Raw genomic sequence first — 22,363 nt, forward strand, 5'->3', positions numbered from 1 at the left:
ATGTAGATCCCTCCAAGATCAGTGCGATTAAGGATTGGGATACGCCTACTACTCCTACTGAAGTTCGTTCTTTTCTTGGTCTAGCGGGTTATTACCGCCGCTTCATAGAAAATTTCTCGAAGATTGCAGTTCCTCTAACTGCTCTAACTCAGAAGAACAAGCCATTTGATTGGGGATTCAAGCAAGAGGAAGCGTTTCTGACTTTGAAACAAAAACTTTGCGATGCGCCTGTTCTAACCTCGCCCGAGGGCAATGATGATTTCGTCGTTTATTGCGATTCATCTAAACTAGGCCTTGGCTGCGTCCTGATGCAAAGAAACAAAGTCATAGCATACGCATCGAGGCAGTTGAAGATACATGAGAAAAACTACACCACTCATGATCTTGAGTTGGGTGCAGTTGTCTTCGCTCTTAAAATTTGGAGACACTATTTGTACGGTACAAAATGTGTGGTTTTCACGGACCACAAAAGTCTTCAGCATATCTTCAATCAGAAAGAAATCAACATGAGGCAGCGACGTTGGGTGGAGCTTCTAAACGACTATGACTGCGAAATTCGCTACCATCCTGGTAAGCCAAGGAACGTACTAAGCTTCATTGTGTTCGTGTCCAATCTGTTATTCAAGCTCAATCCGATATCCAAGCACGCATTTCTCAGGCTCAACAATCTTGTGTTTCACAAGGCTTGATGGATAAGGAATTTCCCTACCACATAACGCCTGATCTGGAACTGAAGGACAATGGATCGTATTACTTCATGGACCGGTTGTGGGTCCCAAGCCAAGATAATCTTCGTACCTTGCTTATGGATGAAGCCCATAAGTCTCGTTATTCTATTCATCCTGGCTCAGATAAGATGTATAAGGATCTTCGTATTCAGTATTGGTGGCCTGGTATGAAGAAAGACATTGCCTTATATGTATCAAAATGCCTTACTTGTCTTAAGGTTAAGGCTGAACATCAGCATCCTTCTGGTTTATTGGAGCAACTAGAGATCCCAGTTTGGAAATGGGAAAACATTACTATGGATCTCACTACTAAACTCCCGCGCACAAAGAAAGGTCATGATGCCATCTGGGTAGTCGTTGATCGTCTTACTGAGTCAGCGCATTTCTTGCCAATCCGTGAGGATTTTTCAGCTGACAAACTTGCTAAAATCTATGTGGATGAAATTGTAGCTCGACATGGTGTTCCTTTGAACATCATTTCTTACAGAGATGCTCGTTTCACTTCTCATTTTTGGAGAACCATGCAATCTGCTATGGGGACTCAACTTAATCTGAGCACAGCTTATCATCCGCAAACGGATGGTCAGTCTGAAAGAACAATCCAGACACTGGAGGATATGCTTAGAGCTTATGTGATCGATTTTGGTGGTAGTTGGGATTCACATCTTCCGTTAATTGAATTCTCCTACAACAACAGTTATCACTCCAGCATCAACATGGCTCCTTTCGAGGCTCTCTATGGTCGAAAATGTCATTCACCAGTCTGCTGGAATCAGATTGGCGAGGCTCAGCTTACTGGACCTGCCCTCATTTTAGAGACAACAGATAAGGTTAAGAAAGTTCGTGATAACCTTCAGACAGCTAGAAGCCGTCAAAAGAGTTACGCGGACATAAAACGCAAGCCCTTGGATTTTCAAGTCGGTGATCGAGTATTACTTAAGGTCTCACCTTGGAAAGGTGTGATCAGATTTGGAAAGAAAGGAAAACTTGCACCTAGATACGTTGGACCATTCAAGATCGTCAAAAGAATCGATAAGGTAGCCTACAGACTTGAGTTACCTCCTGAACTTGGAAATGTTCATCCAACCTTTCACGTGTCCAATCTCAAGAGGTGTTTAGCTGATGAGAACCTCCACATACCGCTTGACGAAATTCGTGTTGATAAAATACTGAAATTTGTTGAGCAACCGGTGGAAATCATGGAACGTGAAGTCAAGTGGCTTAAACGCAAGCGCATTCCTTTGGTCAAGGTTCGCTGGGAATCTAAACGTGGACCCGAGTTTACTTGGGAACGTGAAGATCTTTTTCCACGAGTTTCCTCTAAATAAATTTCGGGACGAAATTTCCACAAGTAGGGGAGACTGTGACATTTGTGCTTGAAATCATTGTGAACAGTTCAGTTATCAATAAAATAATGTCATTTGATCCCAATGTTTGTTTAGTTATGTTTTACATTTTTCATGTTTTGACTTTTGTTCAAATTCAAACTCTACATCGCTTTCTGGAGAATTATACGCAAACTGGTGCGTAAACGTACTCAGTTTAATGCGAAAAATACTCCGGAACATCAACATATACTTAACATACCTTAAATAACCTTTACATAACTTAGAAATAAGTTTTGAAGGCTTTGGTATGGCAAAAACAAGTTAATTCGCCTACAGGGACTAAATCCGACAAACTGCGAAAGTATGACGATTCGTACTAAAACAGACATTCTGGAACATGTCCATAAGTTAAACATACCATAAATATCCTTTAAATAGCTTAGAAATAGGCTTTGAGGGGTTCGGTATGCTAAAATAAACTTTTGGATCATTCAGGGACTAAAAGTGTCAAAAAGTGCATAAGTTTGCACTTTCGCGCATAACTTACGTTCTGAATACATCCGGACATCCAAAATTTATGTAAGCATCTTAATATTATGCCTTAGTGTTTGGCATGAGAAAAATCCATTCGTCGCGGAATTTGGATCGTTTTTCGCGCTTATGCGCATTCCGTCGTAATTAAGCGAACATCACGATCGTACGGCCAAACGAACCAACATCCGGCATATTTTTGAGCATGCTTCATGTCCTCAGTGTTTAAGCATCATTTTAGGGCCTCAAAGATGGCTTAACGGGCCTTAAACATGTCGGAAATGGCCCTAAACCACAACAGGGACTTAAACTGTCATTTCTGAAACTTGTTTTCTGATCTGGACCTCCAGGCGGCCCGCGTAAAGCCAAGGTGAACCTTTACATGGCCCGCGTCAGCCTTCCGGACCAGATTCAATGTTTTAATCCACTTGCAATAGCCTTTCAAACCTCCAAAGGGCAACGCCACGTGTCAAATCCCTATGGTGGGGTCAAATCCCTAACGGTCTTGCATATCCTATCAATTCCCCCCCCCCCATTTTGGTGTAAAACCCACAAATCTGATCTAAAAGCTCTAAGTTGATGCCATTGCTTCATACTTGAGCTCCTGGATCAAGATTAGCTTTCGGGGACCCTTCGTAAGTGTTCTTTCGTTCTTTTATTCGCTTTTCGTGTCCGAAAGTCAAGCTTTATTTGACTTTCTGCGTTGACCAGTTTATGGTCAACACGAAGTTCGTTTGAACTTCATAACGTGAGCGTGATCACGATGGTTATAGTCTCTAGTGACTACACCTACTGATCACCACGTTATCTAGGCTCAGTGACGAGTCGTAGTTTCGGCCAAAATGTGCATTTTTGCGTATTTTGTAACCAAACTACTCATAGGTATCAAAACCGTTTGTTTTGATACCAAACCTGTTTTCTAAACTTAGTTAAGCATGTTCTAACATGCTTAGCTCGTCACTTTTAGTATAGTGCTTATATAGGGTCGTAAGGTAAGCGATCTAAACAATCGCTTATACTTTCAAACCCGACCCATTTGGTCGATCATTAGGATCCGACCAAACACATTAGGTGACCATAGCTGTATAGGGAATAACCTTCCGAGGTTATACCTTATGGTCACGACGTTAGGCATTCCAAACGCGTGTTACGCGAACGACGCGTTAAGGTAGCATAAGCTACCTAAACGGGTCGTAATGGGTCGTAAGCACTTAGGTTAGGTTTCATTTTAGTATGAAGGCTTTGTTAAACCATATTACATGAGTCTCCATACTCGTTTGGTTTACAAACCCTCATTCTATCCAAATCCTCCGATTTAGGTCTGGTATATTAACATACTTACCTATATTAGGTGTCGTTTGATATCCGTGATCTCTAGCATTATTTGGTTGTTATACAAGGACTTCAAAGCAATCTCAGGTGAGTACATAGAACCCCATCTTTTAAATGTTTTCAAGGTGTTTATGTGAGTACATAGACCCCTCTTTTACTGTTTTCCAAACTGTTTTGGGGTGGAACACATGTGCCTACTTGTTACTTTCATGCTTTCCTGTTTTCACATCATATACTTGCTATGTTCATTGGTACATTTATAGTACATGATTTCATTTTGTTTTATGCTATGTATGCCCATTGTGTGCGTACTTAGTACATTATTTTACATTACACTTTATGCTATGTATGCCCATTGTGTGCATACTTAGTACATTATTTTACACTACACTTTATGCTATGTATGCCCATTGTGTGCGTACTTAGTACATTGTTTTACATTACATTTTATGCTATGTATGCCCATTGTGTGCGTACTTAGTACATTGTTTTACATTACATTTTATGCTATGTATGTCCTTTGTTGCATACTTAGTACATTTGTTATTCATCACATGCTTACATTTTGGTATGACATTTGGTTTGTTCAAATGATACAATGTACATTCATTAACATTAGCTACGCCACTCGTTAGTAGGTAGTGGTACCATAGGACTTGACAACTCCCATTCCTGAAATCTCGGGTTTGTTTGGATTGGAAGGAATGACCGAATTCGATAAACAATAACACATATAGACCTTTAATTTGTTTAAAGGTCTATCACCACAGTCACAAAGGCTTGAATGTATGCATTTTCACAATACCGCATAAATGTTTGTATCAGTATAGCATGCATTTGTTCCACAAAACATAACTTTGTCTTAAAGTATATTTAATTCAATACCCTGTTTTTGTGCATTTTTACCTATGGCCTAGTTGATATATTTCACATGCCATACATGATATTTTGGATACACATTATATGATTTACATTAAACATAAACAATTTGACATTGATATACACATTTGGTGGTTTAAATTAGACATGAACATTTGATATGGGTTACACAATAACACTTGACAATTGATTTATACTTGAACAATTTACGTGGTGGTTGGTTTGGGTAAATGGTTTGAGTAACGTGGCGTATGTAATATGATACAAACATGGTGGATACGCCGCTGGTACTTCCTATATATAAATGTTTGTATAATATTACCTATCGTAGCATTATTTAAATCATTTCAGTATAGACATATTACATTTTACACAAATAACATATTCTTCACAAGACATTGTTTTACAAACAACTTATCTTATACAAACTCATTTTTACTTAGTTATTCGTTTAACCTTACATTTATTTATACATATCATCTGATCTTATCGTTTTTCAAGTGATTTACAAGACAAAGCAAATTACAAGGTTCATGACTAAACATTTTCTCAATCATAAGTCATGAATTCTATTTTCACAAAACCTATGTATCTCACAGGCATTTTTATGCTGACGTACCTACTTTCACATGTGTTTTCAGGAGCTATTGCTTGGGATGATGATTGTGACACTAGGGCGGACCTGTGCCTTAGAGACATAAAACGAAGATAGACTTAGTTTAATTATGTTATAAACTCTTTATTTCCTGTTTAAAGACAATGTAACACGCTTGTTTGATAAAAAAATATAACTTTGTATGCCATGGTTGTGAAACAAATAATTCTGTTGCAACACTCCTCGACGTTTCCGCCACGCTTGATTGTCCCACGTGGTCGGGGTGTGACACCGCACAAGACGACAAATTGACCAAGGCCTTACTTGTTTTTATTCTATAGTAGCTCCTTTACAAACTGAGTTTTCACTAAGTTGTTTTATTTCGCAGATCGAACCGCGAACATACAAAAAGGCGCTAACTGAAGATTCTTGGGTCAATGCTATGCAAGAAGAGTTGGGTCAATTCGAGAAGTTGGGAGTGTGGAAATTGGTTGACTTGCCTGATGGTCACAGGAAGATTAACACCAACGTCAGTTACTACAAGACAGTAGAGATCACCGGTTATGCTTTTGACGTTCACTGGACCAAAAAGATCCATATGAAGTCTCTCTAAAGGTCTTGAAACTGAGTTGACTTTCTTTTGAGGGTGTGATTTCTTCTTCTGCTTGCCTTTGATGCAACTAATGCACTCCCATTCCAGATGGAAACTTTTCAAATGAACACTAGTTACTAAATCATTGTGCACCAGGTGATTCATTTTTCGCAGGTGAATGTGGCCCATCTTTCGATGCCACAATTTCGATTCTTTTCCCGTTGCTTTTGACATGAAGCAATGAGCCTGACCTGTGGTAGTAGTAGCTACGCTCATATCCAACACATACAGATCATTGACTCTAGGTACTCTCATGATAACCCACTCTTCGGGAACAACAAATCCTGGTTTCAAGATCAAACATACTTTGTCTGTGAAGTGCGTTGTATACATGCGATCACAGATCTGAGAAATACTCAGAAGATTATTCTCTAGCTCGGCAATGTAGTTCACTCTTTCAAACGTGACGATACCATTAAATAGAGTTCCTTCACCAACTATTCGACCACCTTGATTTCCTGCAAATCCCACATATCCTCCGTTAAACCCTCTAACATCGTACAGCAGGGTTTTCTTCCCCGTCATGTGTCGAGAAGCTCCATTATCCATAATCCAACGTGAAACAGATCTTGGAAAATACAAAAACAGTAAAAAATTCAAAAATCCAAAAACATGAGATATTTCTAAAAACCAAAAACGATAGAAAACTGAAAAAGCGCATGTGTAAAAAGGGAAAATGATAGTACATCGGTTAGACAGTTACAGTACGCTAAAGATTATTAATGAATAAAGTGTTAAACAGTCTTACTGATGATATGTCGATAGGTTTTTATACATTTAGTAGGTTTGTTCGGGATATAAACCTAAAATCATCACTTGCTTATTTCGTGGGGAACATTTCTCGGATATATAGGTAACCTCTGAAATGTTGTTTGAAAGACGCTATTTCTGACATACTAGGTCTTTGTACGTGATGATATCTGGGGTATTATACCAGGACTTCTGATTTTACGGGAGCAATAGCCTAGTCCTCGTATAATGCTTTGCATTTGCTTTATTCTTAAAAGCTCACCCTCAGCATAAAAAATGATGAAACATTGCAAAATGCTAATCATGTGCTGTTGAAATAAAAGATCCCCAAAGGGGACCCACCTAAAGTCGAGCCATCATCTCTTTGTACGAACGGAAGTTCTAGCCTGAGCATTGTCTCACAGTCTCAACAGCTTCATCCGTGGAAAAGTGGATGCCACTCTCTTCACCAAAGAAGTCGACGGACATCTTCTGATAGTTCAGATATACGTAGATGATATCATATTTGGGTCAACAAATGAAGATTTGTGCAAAGAGTTTGAAAAAGTTATGAAGCAAAAATTTGAAATGTCATCGATGGGTGAGATGAAATTCTTCTTGGGACTTCAAGTTGATCAACTGCCTGAGGGAATATTCATACATCAGACGAAGTATGTTCATGATATCTTAGAGAAATTTGGGATGTCAGGATCTACTCCAGCTTCCACCCCGTTAGCGACGAACCATGGGATAAACCCTGATCTCACCGGAGAGAAGGTAGATGAAACGATGTATCGTTCCATGATTGGATCGCTGATGTACTAAACAGCTTCAAGACCCGATATCATGTATCCTACCTGCCTCACAGCAAGATTTCAATCTAACCCGAGAACTTCGCATATGGTGATTGTGAAACGGATATCACGCTACCTGAAAGGAACTCCATCATTGGGGTTGTGGTATCCAAAAGAAGGCGATTTCGGATGCTGCAAGGTTAACGCTAAATCAACAACAGCGGGATGTTAGTTTTTCGGACCATGATTGGTCACCTGGTAATGTAAGAAGCAGACCTCTGTAGCTTTATCCACATGTGATGCTGAGTATGTATCTGCTAGCAGTTGCTGCTCTCAGATCTTGTGGTTCCAGCAACAGATGCGCCACTACGGTTTGCAATTTCTTAACACCCCTATCTTTGTTGATAATGAGGTAGCGATAAACATCACTAAAAATCCTGTTCATCACACGAAAACTAAACACATCGAGATTCGTCATCACTTCATTCGCGATTGTTTCGAGAAGAAGTTGATACAAATTGAGAAAATCCACACTAACAATCAAAAAGCTTATTTACATACCAAAGCGTTTGATAAAACTCGTTTTAAATATCTTTTAAAACTGAACGTTATGAAGCTTTTATCGGTGTCGGATGGGATTCTTAGCGTAGATGAAGGTACCACTGTAGATGATGATGAAAAACAATCTGCAATGGTTTGTCGATTTTTTACTTGTTTTGGTATTTAGGGGGAGTAGAGTAGATTTTAATTCTAGAAAATACAAAAACAGTAAAAAATTCAAAAATCCAGAAACATGAGATATTTCTAAAAACCAAAAACAATAGAAAACTGAAAAAGAGCATGTGTAAAAGGGAAAATGATAGTACATCAGTTAGACAGTTACAGTATGCTAAAGATTTGTAATGAATAAAGTGTTAAACAGTCTTACTGATGATATGTCGATAGGTTTTTATACATTTAGTAGGTTTGTTCGGGATATAAACCTAAAATCATCACTTGCTTATTTCGTGGGGAACATTTCTCGGATATATAGGTAACCCCTGAAATCTTGTTTGAAAGACGCTATTTCTGGCATACTAGGTCTTTGTACGTGATGATATCTGGGGTATTATACCAGGACTTCTGATTTTGCGGGAGCAATAGCCTAATCCTCGTATAATGCTTTGCATTTGCTTTATTCTTAAAAGCTCACCCTCAGCATAAAAAAATGATGAAACATTGCAAAATGCTAATCATGTGTTGTTGAAATAAAAGATCCCCAAAGGGGGCCCACCTAAAGTCGAGCAATCATCTCTTTGTACGAACGGAAGTTCTAGCCCGAGCTCTCATGGTCTCGCATTCACCCCTTTACAGATATCATTAGTGTGCACTCACCTGTAAGACTGAATATAGTGGTCTGGATATGGGAGTATATTCTGAGATGGAACACACGTATGAGCTAAGTCTTTAATTCACCTAACATGTATCCTGAACAGATTGAAATTTGTATGAAAATTTAAGATGGATCAGTATATCGACAATCGATGTGAATTGTTTAATTCTTAGTATGTTATCAAGCTTAACCGTGCTAGTAACTTGTCGATAGCTGATATGATTCCCTAACACGCTTACCAAAAATATGTTTGTAAATAGTTTACATTTATTGCATTTCATTTCCAAAACTCAAAAAGATTTTATAGCTTTCTAGTTTAGAATCTTTATTGAAAATCCAAAAAGATTTTTCATTTCTGCTTTATTTTCCGAAAAACCAAAGTGGAAAGCTGATTGTCAGATTCACAGTCTGAAGCAGATGCAGGAAGATTCTAGCTGGAAGATGAGTTTGGAGCTAATCATGATAAAACTTGAAAGTTGAAAAGTCAAAACTAGTTCATTCATTTGAAACTTGTAATTTTCAGAAAACGTTTAGAAATTTTTAACTAAATATCAGTTTTGTTTTTTTGTCTCAGGTCAACCAAGGTCATTAAGTTGGACTTGATAGACAAATTAAGTATCCAGGGTCATTAACTTGGACCTGGAGAGTTAAGTGGATTATTAAAACTGAAGAACAATAAAAGAAGTTCAATTGTGCATAAATTGAAATGTCAAATCTTTGAGAAGCATGTAACAGTTATGAACGTGTGAAAGCAGTAAAGTGAAATCCCCATGGCAAAGTTTGTGTAAAGTTTGAGCCAGAATTCAAGTCCCAGCTTATCGAGAGGGGGAGTCTTCGAAAGGGGGAGTCTAGATTCTGGATCAACATTCAAAGGGGGGGTTTGAAGATAGAGATTGAAGGATGCTTTACAGTGTCAGATCAAATTGAAAAGAGAGATAAGACTGATCAAGACTGAAGACTCGATCTTGAAGACTTCGTCAACATCCAAGGGGGAGTCTGTTGGTGCATAAATGTCTGTTAACTTCGTCTTGTATCGAGTCGTGTGTCTAGATAGGATAAACCAGTGCACAGCAGGTTAGAAATTAGGGTTTTCATGTTTAAGGGGTATTTCGCACGAAATAGCCTTAGCTATTTCATACGAAATAACACAAAGGGGTATTTCGCACGAAATAGCATTAGCTATTTCGTACGAAATATCACAAAGGTATTTAGCACGAAATAGCAAGTGCTATTTCGCACGAAATCACCAGCCCTATATATAGTTGTGTTGCTAGTTCATTGGGAACGTCTTGATTTCAGAGCCGAGGTGCTGCCAGTTTGTCCAACGATCAGAATTGCTTTGAAATCATTAATAAAAGGATAATTAAGGAGAATCAAGCTGTTACACGTCTATATCACTGATTCCACCTTTGATATGGATCATAAACTCTTCTGGTTGCCTCGTTAGGGTCACACGACGATCCAACACCTTCTTCAGTTTTTATACAAAACTTGGGTGAAATCGGACTCAATTAGACTCTCGACTGGTTCCTAAGTCGAGAGTCGGCTTGAAAACTGGATTCCACTGGAAAAACAGACCGATTAACGGGTCCAAACATGAAATTCCATCAAGAACAACTCGTCTGTTCGAAGGGGGGTGATACCCATCCGATCGAATGAGCTGGGTTTGGTGTGTTTCCGTTGTTTGACATGTTGTCACGCCGTCTCCGTCAACTCAAAACTTCTACTTAGAAATTTTACGAAACTTCACACACTGACCATCTGTTCGAATGGCCATCCGATCGGATGACCATCCGTCCAGATGATCTGCCTATGATAACAATCGTTGTTTGTTTTTACAGGACACTATGATCAAAACATCAAAAACCATAACAGTTCACAGACACCCACACACTATTCGAATGGCCATCCATTTGAATGGTCATCCGCTCGGATGACCATCCGTTTAGAAGGAGACCGAGTGTGTCTCCGTGGGGTGCTGTAACATCCGTCAAAAAACGGATATCCAAAATCCGACCCGTTTTGAAATTCAGATCACAAACTTTGGAACCTCGAATATTTTTTCGCGAATTTAAATAAATGATGAGAGATTTTATCTAGTTATTTATTCATTTTGTTAATTATCGATATAGTTATTTATTGAATTAATTTAATAAATTAAAAAGTTTATAAATATATACACTAATTAGCTATAGAGTTTAAAAATGAGTTTTTTTGGTTTATTAACCAAGTTCAACTAGTTAGTCTTGTTAAGTTTCAAGGTTAGTTTGAAGTATTATAAGTAAACCAAGTTATTCACCTAGTTAATTAAACTTAAGGGGCCTTTCTGCAATTTGTAACTATTAAAAATCAAAACAAACAATAAAAACGTGCATCAGCAGACTCGAACCCAGGGTTAAGCAGTTTAAAGTCACGCGCACCAACTGCTCCACTACGGCCTTCATATCAGACAACAAACTACCTTCTTAAAACTTAAGTGAGCGCTAATTTCGCTTTCATTTTCATTTGTTTGCCGCCAAGAAGAGAAAGTTGACAACCATAATTTCCTTTTACATCTTCGCTGATTTTCCGAGATTGAAACCAATTTCGCGTTTTCTTTTGTGATTGAAATATATTGTTTCCATACATGCATACGAATCAATCACAACCTTTTCCATATTTACAAGACTGCGAACACAATAAAACCGAACCATCATCACGGTTCTATTCTCCATCTCGACACCACCACAACTAAACGACCATCACACACCATCCTCTATCCCTCACACATCTCGACACCTTCTCTGTTTCGATAGCAAGTCTTCAGTAACTCGAGCAATCGTCGGAAACTCGTCGGAGTTCGGGAAGATGACGGGAGAAGTCGTGACAGTTCTATTACGTGATCGGTATACTTCCTCATTCATTTCATTTAATCTCCTGTTGTTTTCATCTGACTTTATACATGATTTAAACAACAGAAATCATGAATCTCATACTTACAGTTTATACGTATGCTTTTATGACAAAGAAGATGACCCATGTTTTCAACTTATTTTTCTTTTATAAAATAAAATCAGTGGTAGTTGATGTTGTTAAGACACAAAGAGGTCACGGGTTCGAACCCGACCTCATGTGCTCTTGACGGAATTATTTTCTAAACATTAGTAGAATATGGTCCAACTCATTTTTGACTGTTGAAGCCTTATTCCATCTTTCTTTTATTATATTATATTATTTTTTTTTCTTTTCTTAAAATCCAAAAATCCAATTAACAGTTCCCTTCTTTCATCTCTAATTCATTTTCTTTATAATAAAACCTTAATTTCTTTAATCACCTCAATTATGTATCATTTTTGAGACTTTTATAACACTAAACATTAATAGTGGGATATACTATAATACGTAAATAATTAAATCATAAACAATACAAGTTAGAAACTTTTAATTAACTTATATTAACAAGCTCGTTGTGTGCCATTTAAAATATATAGGTTAACCCATTACGTTCGTTCTCTTGGAAATTTCAATCATACTCGTGCGTTACTTTCAAGAAATCGCAATGCAACGAATGTGAGTATACATGATCCCATTTTCATTTTAAACACTTTTGGGTGCAACTTGTATTCATATTCAAATTCACGAACACGTTAAACTTTATTTATTCACACTCTATCCAAATTACACATGAAATGTTTGATGCTTGTTATACATGTGATGCTAATGTAAACACTTCATGACTATATGCTCATTAACTTGTTCGCAAGCCTACCTTAACAATTATGGTACTATGCATATGCTATAGGTTGTAACGCCCCACCCGCTATTCTTTTGGGTATTTTTAAGTTGAACATATTAACCTCCCGCTAAACTTTTGGGATAGGCAACATTAATTGCGTTGTATTCTTGGGTTTGAGTATATAGAGTAACATCGTTTCGGCATAACTGTTAACTTGTATCATCTTATTCATGTTGGATATGAGCACATTTAAACATTTTATTCTACTATGCTATGTATCAAACTTGTATACTCGCCAACATTTTTTTGTTGACTTTATTTTAATACATGTTGCAGGTTGATAGTCGATGTGAACAAGGAATCAAGCTATGATGAACTTAGAAACTCATCTTAGAAATAAACATTATTTTGTCATTTTTGATACATTTTGCCATGTTTGAACAATGTATGACATTTAGAATTTTTATGAAATTTGATTAAACCATATTGTCACAATAGTGTTATGATGTTTTGAGCAATTTGTTCGTCTCATCCCGATATTTTCGCCATCGGTTGGGGTGTGACAGGTGCACCGGTGCTATTTGTGAAAAAGAAAGACGGAGGTATGCGCATGTCTATCGATTAACGGGAGTTAAACAAACTCACGATGAAAATAGAAGCAGTGGCGAGATGGAATCCACCGAAGAATTCTTCGGAAATCGAAACTTCTTGGGGCTTGCGGGATATTATAGGAGATTCATACAAGATTTATCCAAGATTGCTACGCCATTGACCAAACTAACTCGTAAAGACGAAAAGTTTATTTGGGGCGAAGATTAAGAGAAAGCGTTCCAAACGCTTAAAGAAAAATTGACCCACGCTCCGGTATTGACATTGTCGGATGGGGTTGACGACATAGTAGTTTACTCGGATGCGTCACATTTGGGTCTTGGGTGCGTTCTGATGCAACAGGGTAATGTTATAGCCTATGCCTCGAGATAACTAAAAACTCATGAAAAGAATTACCGTACACACGACCTCGAGTTGGCGGCAGTGGTATTTGCCTTAAAAATATGGAGGAATTATTTGTAAGGGGTAAAGTGCACTATTTTTACCGACCATAAAAGTTTGAAATATTTCTTCGACCAGAAGGAATTAAACATGAGGCAAAGGCGGTGGTTAGAAATGGTCAAAGATTTCGATTGTGATATACATTACCATCCCGGGAAAGCTAATGTGGTGGCCGATGCGTTGAGCCGAAAGGTAGACTATACACCGATACGAGTACGATCGATGCAACCAATTGTGACATCGAGTCTACTTGAACAAATCCGAAAATCTCAAGTTGAAGAAATGAAAGAGGAAAACTTGAAGAAAGAAAGAATGGTGTGTCAGTTGAAAGAATTGGTGATTGGTAACAACGGGTTAAGGACTCGTTTCGGGAGGATATGGGTCCCAAATTCATGTGGAGTCAAGACGCTTCTACTTGACGAAGCCCATAAATCCCGTTATTTTATCCATCCAGGGGCAACTAAGATGTATAACGATCTAAAGCAAAATTATTGGTGGCCCGGAATGAAAAGAGATGTCGAAAAGTATGTAGAGAAGTGCTTGACTTGTTTACAAGTCAAAGCAGAGCACCAAAAGCCGTATGGTAAACTGCAACTGTTGGACATCCCAGTATGGAAATGGGAGCAAATCACAATGGATTTGTTGACCAAATTGCCCAAAACCAACTGCGGATACGATGCTATATGGGTAGTTGTGGATAGATTGACAAAAAGTGCTCACTTCATTTCGATTCGTGAGACTTATACATCTGAAAAGATGTCAGAGGTGTATACCAATGAAATAGTGGCACGCCATGGGGTACAGATATCTATTGTGTCTGACAGAGATACTCGGTTTACTTCAAACTTTTGGCGAGAATTCCAAGAGCGAATGGGAACTAAACTGTTCATAAGCACCGCGTACCATCCACAAACAGATGGACAAAGTGAAATAACAATACAGACGTTGGAAGATATGCTACGGGCATGCATTATCAACTTCGGGGGTAGTTGGGATGTCTACCTACCGTTGGTTGAATTTTCATATAATAACAGTTACCATGCAAGCATCGGTATGGCTCCGTACGAGATCGGTAGAAAATGCCGAACCCCGGTGTATTGGGATGAGGTTGGTCCGCGAGAACTCGCACATAAGGATGTAGTCCGAAACACGAATGGGAAAATTGACTTGGTCCGAGCTCACTTGAAAGCGGCTCAGGACCGACAAAAGTCGTATGCAGATAAACGAAGGAGACCGATTGAGTTTCAAATTGGTGATAAGGTGATGTTGAAGTGTAACACCTCGAAAAATTTCGTCCAATAATGTCTTGACACGTGTCATAAGGTTCCGTTATGTGAAAACATACTTTAGAGGGACTAAAAGTGACAAACAGTGAAAACTATGGAACGTAACGGTCCAAAGTGTCAACAATGGATAAATAGGCTCTATGATAACCCTACATAATGTTTATAACCTTAAACGGATGGTTCATGGATCATACGACGCGGAAATTGCACAAAAGTGAAGTATTGTAAACTATAGGGGCCAAAAGTGTCAACATGTTGAATTTATACCTCTGAGTGAACTTTTGGCAGACCCGAAGCTTTGTAAAGCTAAAATATACTCACTAGAATATGTGGTAAAAATTTCATGAAGTTTCATCAACGTATGAGAAAGTTATGGCCAAAACCGTACTTAAGGGACTAAAAGCGTCAACGTCGAATTTCATGGCTTTTCGGTTGAGCGCAAAGTTATCCGAGGACATTACCATGTTGGTAAAAGTCCTAAGGTTCTTAAAAACCAAGTTTGGGGGTTTACGGGTCGAGAAAAGTGGCCGAAACATCGCGTACAAGTTCAGGGGCCAAAGCTGTCAAGTTTGAAACTTGTTTTGGCTGAACCAGGGTCAGGCGACCCGCCTGGTAAAGCCCAAGCGGGCCGCGTGGGGCTGCCAGCGAACAGAAATTCGATTTGGGTCGATTTGGGTCCGATTTTAAGTGCTTAACAGCTGGTTTCTGCCTCCAATTACTCCAATCAAATGCCATGCATGGCTACTACAACAGTAACCTCGAATTTGTGGCTTTAAATCAGATTATTATCTCATTTCTTGGACATTTTCATTGTGAACAAGAGCTCTCAAGACTTGCAAAGGTTCTCAAGACTTTCTGGAGATAATCAGATCATCAAGGCCGACTTCTAGTGTTCCCTAAACACCTATAGGACCTTTGTAAGCTTTCAATTCGTTCTTTAATCCGTTCTTGTTGTGATTATTGCTAAAAGTCAAACTGGGTGTTCATAACCTTTGACTTTCCGATTAAACGGATTTCTTTCAGTCATTTCTCGAATTGAAACTTGTTATAGATTGGTATTTATGTGGGAAACAAACCCTCTAAAGGGTACTCTCTGATTCCCACTACATGCATGCTAAATGTCGAGTCAAACATGTTTCTAAAAAGTCAACAGAATTGATTTTCGCAAAAATAAGCTTGAATGTTAATATATTAGACATGCAATCTGATTGATCACCATAAATAACTTGTAATACATATAATAATGTGTTTTAATCATCATCAACTCGACAATCTATAGTATAGACACGAATCGGAACCGAAAGTCTTGTAAAACGATTATTTCGTAGACTATCGATTCGGATTCGTACATGCATGTTCGAGATCTGTATTGGAAAGTATTTTTGACTATTTTTATTTTAGTTAAACTTTTTGGAATTTTCTTTGATTGAGTCTATGTTTAGCCTATTCGAATGCATGTTTACGGTTTATGCATAAAGTTGACTATCTTGCCCTTTTCGATTTAAAACGGGATTTTTGGAAAAGTGAAAGAGTAGAAATCTTTATTTTTATTATATAAACTTGCACCGAAAATTTCGGATCAGTTGGTGGTCCAGATTGTGAGTTATGGCCATTAGCGTAAAACTATATTATAAATTTACATAAACGGCCCTTTTCGCGTAGAACCCGTTTCTGGCCACGTTTTGATACGAAACTCTTTACCAACAGAAGTAATATAATATTCTGGGAATTTTGATGATTTTTAATTAATTTTTGGCTGAACGGATCCTAGATCGCCTAGCCATTTCGGCTTATGTCGGTTTTGACCATTTTAGCCATAAAATGAGTTTTACACATTCTTTTGACCCGAAACCTTTTTCTACTGATTTTATATGATGAATAAATTATTTTAAGTATTCTGGAAATATAAAAATCTCAGATTTAATTTGAAAACCCGAAAACGCCCTTAAATCGCATATTTAGCGTTTTAAGCGCATAGTAAGCGTTACACTTGTTTTAAACATATAAGACTTATACCTACTGATGTAAATTCCATATTTTCATATAATAACAGTAAGTATAATATTTTGAACCCAGGTTTCCAGTTTTGGCATTTTTAGCCCTTGTGAAATTACTAAAATACCCCTACGGTGCATAGTTTGATTTTAAAATGATAAATTTGGTATATGGGTCATACCCTACTGTTATAATATGTTAAATGAGGTATATTTACTGTATGAACCAGACCCGAAACTCAGATTTCTAATTTTACTCTTTTACAATCTTTTAAATGACCAAAATGCCCTTCTAAGGCATAAATTGGGTTTAAAATTATTCCGGGCAAAATAGAACATAACTTACTGATATAATATCATATTTTAAGCATATTATCTCAGGGAACTTGCATTTGAATCATTTGGCTACCCGTATCGCCCTTATCGCGTTCGGTTCGGTTTACGTAACTAGTTTGCGTAAATTGACCGAAACGGGTCAAACGTTATCATTTTTATCTCAAAATCCAGAATGTATTTAGTATACCCATATTATACAAGTATTCAAACTTGTCGGGTCTAAATCACATTCTACCCGGTCTTTCGCTTAATCGTGCGTAAACCGTATCATTCCTAAAACTAACCGGTCAAAGCTTAAGCTTAAATGAAAGGCCGTTAGGAATCTAATAGGTTAATTATAAACCTTGTTCCAGATTAGGAGGCCCGGTAAAAGCTACCAACACTTATCATTTGTGACTTATACTTGCTCAGGTAAATACATTTTGACTTATTTTCCCTATACGGGCTAGGGGTACGGTATTTAAAATACCGCTTGATCGGGCGCACAAGTCCTGCTCCTTATGGGTGTACAGTCTTGAATAGCTTGTGCGACTTCGTTTAAACAGTCTTGTCTTACTTTAGGCTTTGGGGGGTTATTGACCGTGTCCCGGATATCCTTGGCATTATCTTACGAGATGGCCACGACCAGAGCACGGGGTGTAGGCGTACACCCGACGTGTATAACTCTTTAATGTGGTGTGTCATTTAATCTCTAGCCCGGACAGCAGATCCCGGGCCACCAGAGATATAAGTGCATGTAAATCGTTCACAAGTTTATATTATATAATTATCCCAAGTTAATAAAAATATTTATGCCTTGTGCATTTAAATCAATTTTCAATCATTTTCAAAATGAGTCGGTTGATTTGTATTTACCAGTGTAAACTGACGTATTTTTCCCAAAAGGTTAAGTGCAGGTACTATACGGAAATAGGCTGGTTGTTTCCTAAGAGCGTCCACTATAGTCTCGCAAGCTCGGACGACAATATATCTGTTGAACTATTTTTATCTTATTTTATTTGATCCGCCTGTGGATCCATTTCAACTACTGTGATATTTATTATTGCACTTTATTTAAAGTTGAGATGTTTCTATTCTGCTTCCGCTGTGCATTATTATATTGTGTTGATTGTCTATGACGATGCCAACTACGTCACTGTACCCCACACCGGGCCCACCGGTGACACGTGGAAATCGGGGTGTGACAGGTTGGTATCAGAGCCAACGCTGAGTGAATTAAACACTAGTCTTCTGTGTTTAATCTCAGTTACACAATTGCACATTCCTCGATTTTCGAGTCTAGACAAAGAACTTAGGAAATGTTCAACATTTCGTTTAATTTATTTTTATTTATTATTGCATTGTCTTATATATTTTGTTGTGCAACTTGTTTGACTTTTGACAGGATCACTATGCCGCCACAAATGAGAGGTCGAGGAGGATTTGCTACGTCTCACGACCATGAGGCAGGGCCCTCACATAGGCGAGCTCCATCCGCCACGCACAACACAGCCGCCAACGACCTTTGGAGGTCTTTCGCCGAGCCTGCTAGACACTCGGTATCCGCCAGCACTTCACCGTCATTACCCCACTCGTTTGGGCCCCACTCGGAGAATGGGCCCCATGGTTCGCATGGATCCTACATACCTTTGCATCAGTCACCGCACCAGTATCCAGCACCAGTCTACCAGGGTTTATATAACCCTGATGTTTTTGTGGATGAGCCAGTGGGTCATAACCCACTCGGACCGGAGGACCACTTTTCTGGTGGTCACGAGATGGACGTCGACGAGGATACGGACCCCTCGCTACCACCGTCAGGTACGCCCAACCATCCCATTGAGATATCGGATGGGTCGCCATTTAGGGGATCACCCTACAATGGTGGGGACAGCTTTCAGGAGAGATTTAAGCAGTATGATTGGTATTACACCCCCAGCCACAACTCTCCAATGCTCCAGTCTCACCAGGTTTCGCCGGTGCACTCGCAGCACCACTCTCAGCAGCAGCAGCTTCAGCAGCAGCCGCCTCTACCGCAGGACCTATCTGAGGCCCTATGGCGTGACGTGATCACTCCGTCACCACCGCCGCCACCAGTTTTACCTCCTCCGCCTCAGAGGCCAAGGAGGAATGCGCGCATGTCTACGCGCGGAGGGATTCGCATAGGCACCCCTCCACATGTTGGTAGCAGCCGCTACACGTCTCTTCCCGGGGAGTCCGAGACAGGGGAGTCTCAGCATCCCGTATCGGAGGTTACTTCTGTACCGATCCCGCCTCTGCCACCGCAGAACTATGGAGAGCCGATTCCGGCTTATGCTAGTGCAGCTCAGTTTAACCCGTTCGAGCACGTTTTCCCTCAGGGTTATGATTACACAGGAGACCCTTATTGGCAAGCTGTGAACTACAGCTCACTCCCTCCTAGTGGTCCATTGGGAGACACTTGGGCTGCTGGGCAGTCTACTTTTGGTTACCCTCCGGGTTACCAGCAGCCACCGCAGCCGAAGCAGTACCAGCCACCGCAGCCGCAGCAGTACCAGCCACCGCCACCGGCGCCTATGATGTCGCCGCCGCAGGTTCAGGAGATCCTGCATGGGATTGATAGCATGCGACGTGAGTTTCAACACGAGATGCGAGCTGATCGCCGTCGCACCAGTGGCATGTTCAAGAAGGTGTTTGACCTGCTCAAGGGTAAGGGCAAGAGGGATCATTGAATCCTTTGATTATTGCCTCATTTACTTATGTCCCTGCGTGGACATCTATCCTTGTACTCTACCCCTGTGTGGGTATATCTATCTTATTCTACCCCTGCGTGGGTATGCTGTTCTGTTGACCCCTGCGTGGGTTTGCTTTACTTTATTTTGTTATTGTTGTTATTTGTTTAGCCCCTGCGCGGGCATGTTATTCATGTTATTCATGTTATTTCAAAGTCCCGTTTAGGGCAAAATATGTACTAGTACTTGTTTGAAATTTGAAATGGTTAATTTAAATTTATCATTTTATTTATATGCATGAATAATATTAAAATAATGGAAAATATCAATTTTTATTTGATTTGCCATTTTATAAGGATCTTAGTAAGGTATAACCTAGCTTGAATGCCTTATAAACAGGCCTGGCTGTGATGGTAAAACCTGGTTGAAAAGATTCAACTCCCTGTTAACATCTGAAAACATGTTAACATTCCTGGCTAAGCGTGATCTGTAAAATCACACAAGCCACCCCTTTTTTTTAATAAATTATCTACAGATTTTATCTGTATACAAGTCTATTAATGACTTGATACCTACGGGTTATGACTATGTCATATAGTGGCAGTTGTGGTTTATGACTCCCTGCCAAGAAAAGAAATATCTACAGATTTTATCTGTACATAAGTCTGTTTATGACTTGATACCTACGGGTTATAACTATGTTATATAGTGGCAGTTGTAGTTTATGACTCTCTGCCTAGTAAAGGATTATTTGTTTAATATTACAATTTATAATCCTATAAAAATCTAAATTTATAATTTAGTGATTGTCCTTGTGACTAGGCCTATGGTGCCAATATATATATTTTCATTCCTTGATTGCTAATAAGAGCCTGAATGAAATTTATTAAATTAACTGCTAAGGTTATTGATACCATGGTTAATAAATCGTCTAGAACGATAATACTGTTAGGTTCTAAATTAGACCTTGTCCTTTATTGTAGCTTAAAGCTACAATGGCCAAATCGGAGGAGACCAACAGTCATTCTGGGGAACACTCAGATAATGCAAAGATTCACGTTACCGGTGCAGAGTTGCAAGCACTGATAGATAACGCTGTTGCCAAAGCTATGGATAGGCAATTCAGGGAATCTAGTGGTACTCGGAGTAGGACCCGAACAGAAACGCACGCAAAGCCCAAGACTCATTCTGAGGCTCATAGTAAGCCGCCATCTAAAAAGAGTGAGCCGAAGAAAGCTGAGGATGATAATCATTCCTCCAACCACAGCAGCGTCCCAAAGCAGGAGATTAAGCTGAAACATGACACGTACAGCAGGTCATGTACGTACAAGTATTTTGTGTCTTGCAAGCCCAGAGATTTCACTGGGGAAAAGGGAGCCGTCGATTGTATGACGTGGATTGACGAGATGGATACTGTGGTTGATATCAGCGGGTGTGCTGATAGGGACGTCGTGAAGTACGTGTCCCAGTCGTTTAAGGGAGATGCGTTAGCATGGTGGAAGTCACTCCTACAAGCTGCCGGTAAGGCCACACTGTACGGGTTGTCATGGGAACAGTTTGTGGCCCTGATTAAAGAGAACTTCTGTCCGCAGCACGAGGTCGAGCGAATCGAATCGGATTTTGTATCCTTAGTTATGAAGAACCTCGATTGTCAAGCGTATCTTACTACGTTCAACACGTTGTCTCGTTTAGTGCCTTACTTGGTGACCCCGGAGCCGCGTAGGATTGCTCGATTTATTGGGGGTCTGGCACCAGAGATAAAGGCTAGTGTCAAAGCTTCAAGGCCTACTACATTTAGATCCGTAGCAGATCTATCCCTCTCCCTCACTCAAGATGTCGTCAGACTTAGAGCTATGAAGAGCTCTGAGGAGAACAAACGGAAACGTGAGGATGACACCTCACGAAGGTCTGAGAAACGACATAGAGGGAACAACGACCACAGGAAAGGGTCGGGGTCTAGGAAGAGTGATCATCAGTCGGGTGAGAAACCCAGATGCAAGATCTGCAGGAGACACCACTTTGGGAGATGTCGTTTGGAAACAAAATCCCAGTCTTCGGAGAAACGATGTGGAATCTGCAAGTCCACAGATCATAAAGCTGTGGATTGCAAGAAAATGAAGGATGCAACTTGTTTCGGTTGCAACGAGAAAGGGCATATTCGGCCCAACTGCCCAAAGAACGCGAAGAAAGCAGATGATGGGAAGAAGACTAATGCGAGAGTCTTCAGAATGGACGCAAAGGAAGCAGTTCTTGACGACAACGTCATTACCGGTACGTTTCTTGTAAATGATGTTTTTGCTAGAGTCTTGTTTGATTCAGGAGCCGATAAGTCGTTTGTAGATGATAAGTTTT

Source organism: Helianthus annuus, chromosome 8, assembly GCF_002127325.2.
Source record: "Helianthus annuus cultivar XRQ/B chromosome 8, HanXRQr2.0-SUNRISE, whole genome shotgun sequence".
Taxonomy (NCBI): domain Eukaryota; kingdom Viridiplantae; phylum Streptophyta; class Magnoliopsida; order Asterales; family Asteraceae; genus Helianthus; species Helianthus annuus.